At 37.0% G+C, this 9506-nt stretch overlaps 1 pseudogene; it reads left to right on the top strand.

Moving 5' to 3' along the window:
• The first annotated feature begins 5532 nt into the window (after positions 1-5532).
• LOC127186194 (thioredoxin reductase-like selenoprotein T) lies at positions 5533-6130 on the top strand (annotated as a pseudogene).
• Positions 6131-9506: the final 3376 nt, after the last annotated feature.

Below are 9506 nucleotides of genomic sequence, written 5' to 3'. Positions count from 1 at the left end.
TTAATGCTTTCAGGTGTGCTGTTAAATTGCTAGCATGGGATCTCTCCAATTTCTTTATGAAGGCACTTAGTGCTATGAATTTTCCTCTTAGCACTGCTTTCATTGTTTCCCTTGAATTTGGGTATGTTATGGCTTCCTTTTTATTGAATTCTATGAAGTTTTTAATTTCTATTTTTATTTCATTCCTGATGCAGACATCATTCAGTAAGGAATTGTTCAGTTTCCATGAGTTTGTAGGCTTTCTGTTGAATCTATTGTTCTTTAGTCCCAGTTTTAATCCATGGTGGTCTGATAAGATGCAAGGAGTTATTTTTATCTTCTTGTATCTGTTGAAGTTTGCTTTGTGACTGAGTATATGGTCAATTTTGGAGAAGGTCCTGTGAGTTGTTGATAACAAGATGTATTCTTTTATGTTTGAATGAAACGTTCTGTCGATATCAGTTATGTCCATTTGATTCACGTCATCTATTAGTTTCATTATTCCATTTACTTTCTATCTTGAGTATCTATATATTGGTGAGAGTGGGGTGTTGAAGTCTCCATTATTAATGTGTGGGGTTTGATGTGTGATTAAGCTTTAGCAATGTTTCTTTTATGAATGTATGTTGTCTTACATTTTGGCCACAGATGTTTTGGATTGAGAAGTCACCTTTGTGTATTTTTCCTTTGATGAGTATGAAGTGTCCTTTCTCACCTCTTTTGATTAGTTTTGGTTGAGAGTCTATTTCATTAAACACTAGAATGGCTACTCCAGCTTGCTTCTTGGGTTCATTTACTTAGAATGCCTTTTTCCAAATTCTTTACTCAAAGATAAAGTCTATCCTTATTGCTGATGTGTGTTTCTTGTATGCACACAGAATTATGGGCCCTAATTTCACATGTATTCTGTTAGCTTGTGTCTTTTATTGGGGGGTTGAGGCCATTGATGTTGAAAGATAGTAATGACCAGTGGGGGTTCTTATGTTGGTCTGTGTGTGTTTCCTTTCTTTTGTTTCTGTGGATGTTGGGCTATTTACATCCTGTGTTTTCCTGGGTGTAGTTAGCCTCCCCTGGGTTGGAGTTTTCCTTCTAGTATCTTCTGTAGGGCTGGATTTGTGGCTAGGTACTATTTGTTTAAACTTGGTTTTGTGATGGAATAGCTTGTATTCTCCATCTATGGTATTTGAAAGTTTTGTTCAGTATAGTAGTCTGGGTTAGCATCTGTGTTCTCTTAGTGTCTGCATAATATCCACCTGGGCCCTTCTGTTTTTCATCGTCTTTGTTTAGAAGTCAGGTGTAATTCTGATATGTTTGCCTCTATATGTGTCTTGGCCTTTTTCTCTTGCAGCTTTTAATATTTTTCTTAGTTCTGTAAATTTAATTATTATGTGGAGGGAGGATTTTCTTTTCTGATAAAATCTATTTGGAGTTCTGTAGGCTTATTGTATGCTTATGGACATTTCTTTCTTTATGTTGGGGAAGTTTTCTTCTATGATCTCCTGAAAACATTTTCTGTGCCTAGGAGTTTGGAGTCTTCTCCTTCTTCTTTTCCTATTATTCTTAGATTTGGGCTTTTTACAGTGTCCCAGATTTCTTGGGTGTTTTGTGTCAGGAACTTTTTTATTTTTAATGTTTTCTTTGATCGATGTATTGATAACTTGGATCTTATCTTCCACAGATGAGATTTTCTCTTCCATCTCATGTATTCAGTTGGTGCTGCTTGTGTCCACAGTTCTTGTTCTCTCCCCTATGTTTTCCAACTCTACAATTGCCTCCAACTGTGTTTTATTTCTTGCTTCTAATTCCCTTTTTAGATTTTGAATAGTTTTATTCATTTCTTTCTCCTATTTGATTGAATATTCTTCTAATTCTTTATGGGATTATTCAATTCCTGCATATGTTTGAATGTATTTTCCTATAGTTCTTTGAGAAATATATTTTCCTCCTTCAAGGCTTCTATCATTTTCATCATCTCATATTTTAAATCTTCTTCTTGTGCTTCATTTGTGTTACTATCTCCAGGGTAGGATCACTGGTTTCCAGTGGTTACATGGCTCTGAATTTTGTTGCTTGTGTTTTTGTGCTGTGCTCTAGTGTGGTGTCTAGTGTTAGCAGGCCTGGAGGTTCCTCCAATGGTCCAGGCAGGTTGTGAGCAGGCAAAGAGAGTTCCGAGCTGAAGGATGTTTGCTAAGGTTCTCCAGAGCTCTCTACAGAATAGTGGAAAATGGGAGTTGGAGCCTGCACCCAGTTAAGTTCTATTGAATTTGCTACCTGTGTCCCAGTTGGGTTAGGCAAGAGAGGAGCAGGATAATCAAGCTCCAATCCAAAAGCTGCTTGGGTGCCCCTCAGCTCACTTCAGTATGATGGATAATGTGGGTTTTGTCTGGTGCCTCTGCTGGCTCACTTTCTGGGTCCCAGATAGGCCAGACCCCAAATTTCATTTTCCTATCACAATTTTACTTTTGATAAATTTGTATACAAAGAAATGAAATTTATCAACATGTACAAGACCCAGATGAGGGATACAGAGCAACCAATGTATACTTGTTAGTTTTACTTTTTAGTTGATCCAATAGGATTTCTTGGGACCAGCGGTTACGACCTGCAAGACAGTCAAGAAGCAAGTGATGCCCATGGACATACTCAGCCCAAAATGCTTGAATTTATATTAGAAAAATGCACCCCAAACCATTCAAGAACTGCTTCAACCCAAAAGCTGCATTATGTGGGGGCACTCCCGAAGAAAGAAAAATCAAGAGTTTGGTTGTCATTAGGTGCATGAGAATCAAGCCTGTGTGCTTTACTATACATTCTTTATATTAAAAGACTAGAATAATAAAGAAATTTTAAAAAACTCTAGTTGTAGTTTGTGATAAGAAAATGGCTCTGTAGGGTATGTTTCAGATGTGCATTCTATAACTGAACACAGTTTACTTTGGAATATGTCACACTGTACCTCTGGTCAAAATTAAGAATGACTTGATTATTGTCTTGGGGTGTATTGCCACACCTTTAATCAATGGAGCTACTGAGAGGTTGAAATGGAGGTTCATTAGACCTCAAGGATGCCTGCCAGCTTACACTACATAAAATGTCTTAATTCCTAAATTTTTGACAAATGTAGTTACTTTCCATGTATGTTTGTGTGAGAACATAATACCTTAGAATGCACATATTGATTGAAGCTGAGTTATCACATTTCATAGAAAATACAGCATTTAGCATGATGTAATATTTGTTCACCTGTGTGAACCAATGAATAGTGACAGCACATGTAAAGAAAAATTATTTAAGACTGAGTATATACAGATATTTTCCACTCGTGGTGTATAAAAGGACAACTTCAATAATGACTACAAGATTAAATATAGCAATTCTTAATTGATATCTCATCTAAAATTAAACATAATTAATGATAAATTTATAACTTTACTTAGAATATATCTACAACTTATGACAGGGCTAAGTTTCATTTATCTTTTCCCATCTAGAGTCATGCTTTTTTTCCCTTACAAGAAAACTTCCATGGGAAAGTAACAAATCATATTCTGGAAACTGGGGTTGGAAATGCCCTAGTAAAGTACGTGTTTTTTTGGTTTCTGTTAAATTGTTTGCTTAGTTTAATTCTATCTTACAACAGCCAAACAGGATATAGATTTTCTGGGCAATTTAAGGTTAAAAGTTCCCTGTAAATTGCGTTCAAGGGTGTTCTGAGAGAGGTGATTTACTTCAGGCAGTGGTTTCATACACACTCTCAATTTGGAATTTGATATTGCTGAGTGGCCTTTCATGTCTTACCCCAATATTGTCATAGAATGAAATTATTCAAAATAATAAATATTAGAACTATGGATAAAGTGACAACTTACATAATATTAAGTTAAGAACTAGCTCTTATGAAAAGTGACAGCACGTAGACCCGCATGCATGCATGTACACTTGGGCATGTCTTTTACTTAACACCTGCCATTCATATAGGCATTTCAAATGACACACACATGACTCAAGACTCAAAGATAAATGCCTACAAAACCAGGGAAAATGGGCAATGTTTGTCTAAGCTTTTGGATTACCATATGCAGAATGACTTGCTTCTCAACCATCCATTTACCTACAAACTTCATAGTTTCACTTTTTTTTACAGATGAATAATACCCCATAGCAAAAATGTACAACATTATTGTTATCCATTCACCACCTGGTGGATGTGTAGCCTATTTCTATCTCATGACTACTGTGAAGAGACCAGCACTGAACATGGCTTGTTCTCTATAATAGCTAATGATTGCTCAATTCATATCCTTCCCTGTATGTACACAATTGATCATTTACATATAAAGTTCTATACAAAATAGAATTAGACACAGTTGATTATACTTATAGTAAGGCTTCAGAGGGTGTCTCAAGAAATGGGACACAATTTAGCTTAAAACAAATGACACTGGAATAACCCAAGGACTCATGGGGGAAATACTGGCTTGGATTGTTTGAGTTGTCAGACTAAATTCTCCTTGTCCACTCATGGGAAAATACAAGACTCCAGACAAGTTGATGGTCTTTGTGGAAGGACTTGACGTCAGCTTGATTTTGCCACAGTGAAAGCTCACTGGGTAATGCACCCCCTGGAATTACACTTAACAAATCCCCTCTCCTCCCTTGGAGTGCACCTCTCCATGCCTGATGACAACACCAATTCAGAACTTGGATTCTCCCAAGGGAAACATAGAAAACCTCTTCTAACCTTGTCTCAGCTACTCACTAAGATCTAACAAACTCCTGGTTATCATCGTTAATTACAAGAAAGTGAAAATGGTGATTTGCTCTGGGGGTAAATGTTTATTCTTTCATCAGAGGCGTTCCAACATCCCCATTCAGACCTGGTTAATAACAACATAGATGACACAAAAATGGACTCTCTGAAGGATGTCAGATTCAGACTCTGTCCCTTTTTGAGCTCTGATATATGGCCTCATTCAGCGATCTGCACAGATCTTCATGGAAAATATGGAACAAGTAGGCATTTTGTTGGATCTGTCTTAGGAAATGTATGCCCAGAGGACTTGAAAGGGAGAGGAAGTCAGAGCTGAGTTTCTGTAATAACTGCTCAGCAGCTGGTCTTCATCCCTGTGAGTAACACCATCCTTGGGGTGACTGGACAGGTGAGAATCCTGCAACTGTAGATTTCTGCTTTAAGTTCCCATTTCCCTACTATAATTTTTGTAAGGCCAATCTTAACAATTAGGATGGCTGCTGTTTTTTTTTTTTTTTTTTTTTTTTTTTTTTTTGTCACTACGCACTACTTGATTACCTCAATTCCTTTATCCCAAAGAAATGTCTGTGTGAGAGCTTAGCACCCACATGAAAATGACTTTGAATTTAATAGCTATATGTGGTAGTACAGATTTTTAGCTGTGGATGGAGGCTGATTGTTTTTACGGAAAACAAAATATGAAATCAGGCGCAGAATAAACACGAGCTTTCTTATATTGAGCTTTAAAATAATCTGTCGGCAGGGTCAGTCTGAAGGTGGCCCGAGTGATTGTCTCTATTAACATGAAATTTCTACTCCTTTTCCTGGCGGTCACAGTGGCAGTTGTCCACAGCGAGGCCTCTCCCAACCTAGGTGTCATGCTCAGCAAGATATTAAAGATGCAGTATGCCACAAAGTATCCACTCAAGTCCCAAATTTGAATATCCTGAAGGTACAGGTGGGTGTTTGAGCAGTACATGTGGGTTATCAGCCAGCAGTATCCAGACATCTCCACTGAAGGAGAGAATTATTTCCCTCCACCAATTTATAGGCACATAACATCTTTCCTGTCACTCTTCAAACTAGTATTAATAGGCTTAATAATTATTGGCAAGGGTCATTTCGCGGTTTTTTTTTTTTTTTTTTTTTTTTGGCATGCAAGCTCCTAGCATCTGGCAGTAGGTCCAAAAAAATGTTTATGCATGTATGGTGGTTTTCTTCTTGAGCGACATGATTGAGAATCAGTGTATATCAGCAGGTGCATTTGCGATAACTTTAAATGCTATGATCATAAGGTCTAAGCTGGAATCTGGTCAGCTTCCACCCGTGCAACAACTTGCTCAAATTCTTGTAAGTAAAATGACACTTAACATGCATGTGGATTCAACTCCACCTCATTGAACATAAGCCTACTTATGAGCACTGAAAACTCTTCTGGACTAAGGGGTTTTGCAAGAGCTGCATGACTGACATTGTGAAGGTATGTACTTAAGACAGCAAGCTGTTAGTACAGACCAGATGTTCTTGCCATGCTTGTTGTACCTCTTGGAAAACCTCAGTGTAAGGCAGTTTTTCCATGCTGGTACATAGTGAATTCTGCACATACATGGAGTGCAGTGATACTGTGCAGCGTCCCCGAACCCATTGTCCATAGTTTCATCTTCTTGGTATAGCACTATTACTTCTCACTCTTTTCTTGGTCATGTTTGAGAAAGTGCAGAATTGGATTACAACCTGAGGTTGTTTTTTTTCAAGATGTGCGTTAAATCTGTTGTGTTTTTTTTAAATGTGAGTTTTCATTAAAAAATGTTTAACATCAGTTTTCTTTGGGGGAAACACCTGAAGTCCCCAAATAATTTTAAAGAGTTTATCAGATAGCTCTCATTTGGCCATCTTTAGTATATAGTTTTCAAAATGTGGCACATTGTGAAGAGTAAATTATACAGGGTTATGGTAGGAAATACAATATCCAGAATTCTCTAGCAAGTGTGTGGCTTGTGTCTCAGTGTGTGTGTGTGTGTGTGTGTGTGTGTGTGTGTGTGTGTGTGTGTGTCTGTGGTGGGGGGAAGGAGGGAGAGGGAGATATTATCAGGAACAATAAACCAACCAACTGCTTTTTAAATCGTATTGTGTAGTTCAATCTACACAATATCTAATGAATTGATTTTAATTAAGGGGCCTTTATACTAAACTAGTCAATAAAAACTGAATAGATGTAAGTTAAATGAAAAAGTTTACTGCTCGGTATATTTTTTAAATTTATTTTACATCCTGGTGGCAGCCCCATCCCTCCCCAGCTCCCAGCCTCATCCTATCCTCCATTCCTCTCCCCAACTCCTCAGAAAAGGGGATCCCTCTCCCACCCACCCCAGATCATCAAGATGCACTAGGACCAAGTATGCACTCCTCCCCTGTGGCCTGGCAAGCCAGACCTGCTAGGGGGAAGTAATCAAAAAGCCAGCTAAATAGTCCATTCCAGAGAGAGTCCCCAACTCCCCTCAATAGAAGACCCACATGAAGCTTGATCTACTCATTGGCCACATACCTACAGTGGGCCTGAATCCACTCCATGCAAAGTCCTTGGTTGGTGCTTCAGTCTCAGCAGGCCTCTCTGGGCCCTGGTCAGTTGGTCTTCTTGTGTGTATTTTTTAATAACCATTTACCTGATAATATGTTTTGTTTTTCACTTAGAGATAATTTCTTTAAGGACATCATTTAGAACCACACACACAAATAATGAGCTAATTTACTGTTTCTAGAACAATCAAAACTCACCTCACTGAAGAAAAAATTCAGTGAAACTTCTTTACAAAGTATGTATTGTATAAATGGAGATCACTTGTCTAGCAATTGCATTATCTTAACATCATATTTCAGAATTTTATTGTATTTGAAAGGCAAAATTTTTATGTATTTTAATGTTTTCATAACTGTTCCACAGTTCTAAAAAAGAAACTTCAAGTTGATTAATACAATAGAAAAATGACTTAGAACTAGAGCCATAAGTTTGAATGGCAGTTACGTACAGCTGTGGTAACAGAGAGGGTTTAAGTGGAAGAGCCGACCATAACCCTGGGTTTACAGGTGGACGTTAAGAGCTGAAGGGAAGGAACCAAAATGGGTGATTTGTTGTTGATGCTACTTAACTCTTAGACGTTGAGCACGTTGACTACTTGGACACGCATGGAGTGCATTCACGCAATGCACCTTAGTGTGACAGCCAAAAGTGGAACCTACTATGATTTTCGGATAACAGAAAGCTAGTCCAGTGATTAACTGAAGGAAAATGATGCCATCTTATCCTTTTGGTTAAGGTTGTAGCTCTGTTAGCCCAGACTGTTCTGGTGATAGACATAGTAAGTTCTTTATATATGTATATGGTGACTAGGTCTTAAAATCTTGCTACTGTGGTTGCCTACCACTTCAGACACTACATCCACAAAGTTTAACACTCGAATGGGCCTTTCTTCAAATAACGGGCATTTCATTTTTCCATTTGTGACACAGATTTATGGCACACAGACATTCAGAATTTAGACCATAAATGTTCATATGCACTTGACAGTTTAAACTATGAAGAACTCAATATCAAATCCAACTTTCTCCATGTTTGTTTGCCTTAGGTTGGATAATTCATCTCTTAGTTAATTGCTTTTATTGGCTTAGACATCTAGTAAAATTTAGCTGTTCACACACAGAGATCTGTTTTATCTTATGCTTAGTGACAATTAAATCCAGAATTTAATAATCTACCAGGCAAATAAGTGAGATGCATAAATATAAAAATATATAAGGAGAAGAAAGTAAACTATTTACAACTATCATATTCCTAACAATTACAAATTTATTAGCTGCTTACAAATTGTATAATTACAAAGTGTCTGTGCTCTACAAATCATAAGATCATGGACTTGTCTACAAGCTGGCTAATTTTATTGGCATTTTCAATACAGTTGACATTGAGAAAGGTCTTTGTCTTAACTAAAAAGTTGGTAAAGCATGGTTTTAAACCTCGGTGTAAAATATACAGGAACACCTGCTTTCAGAATCGGAGTGGCACTGGTTATGGCACTAGCATCAGTGTTAGTTGCTCAGCCAGAACACTGTGAAATGTGGTGATATCCAGTGATGGTTCATTCTTAACTTTAAAGGTTTATTAGTCTGGAATTTTGATGCACTGAAACACTCTATCATTGTCATAACTTAAAATAATTCAGTTATTTTTTTAAAACATGATTTGATATTGTAGGGCTTTTCTTTTTTAAAAAATGTGAAGCAGTGAAAGAATTGTAAAGATTTAGGACTTTATGTATTGTGAAAATAGACAAGCCAGTGTGAAAGGAAAAACGTAAAATAATCTGTCTGTGCAAGTGATTTAACTATGATGGTGTCAATGTTTTTGAGTGTACCTGAGGGAAACCTGAGATGATTCAAATATATCTCCATCACCCAATTTCTTAGTATGATAGTTTAGATAAATTAAATTATGAAGACATGAAATTCTTTGGTCCCTTAGAACTTTTTCACAAATAGAGTATATGTGTAAGTTGATTTTCACTTGTGTGATCAGAGTACTATTGAGGTTTTTTAAATCTGCTATGTTCTATCCCTGTGGTGAGTTGTACAAAATTCTCAAAAATGTTCATGGTTTATTTCTTTACTACATTGTTTAGCTACATGATTTTATACATTATAAATTTTAATTATTTTGGTTTTTTATTGAGATAGGGTTTCTTTATGCAGCCTTGGCTGTCCTGGACTCACTTTTATAGACCAG

Source organism: Acomys russatus, unplaced genomic scaffold, assembly GCF_903995435.1.
Source record: "Acomys russatus unplaced genomic scaffold, mAcoRus1.1, whole genome shotgun sequence".
NCBI lineage: Eukaryota > Metazoa > Chordata > Mammalia > Rodentia > Muridae > Acomys > Acomys russatus.
The sequence above is the reverse complement of the archived record's forward strand: the minus strand, read 5'-3'. Positions and strand labels throughout refer to the sequence as shown.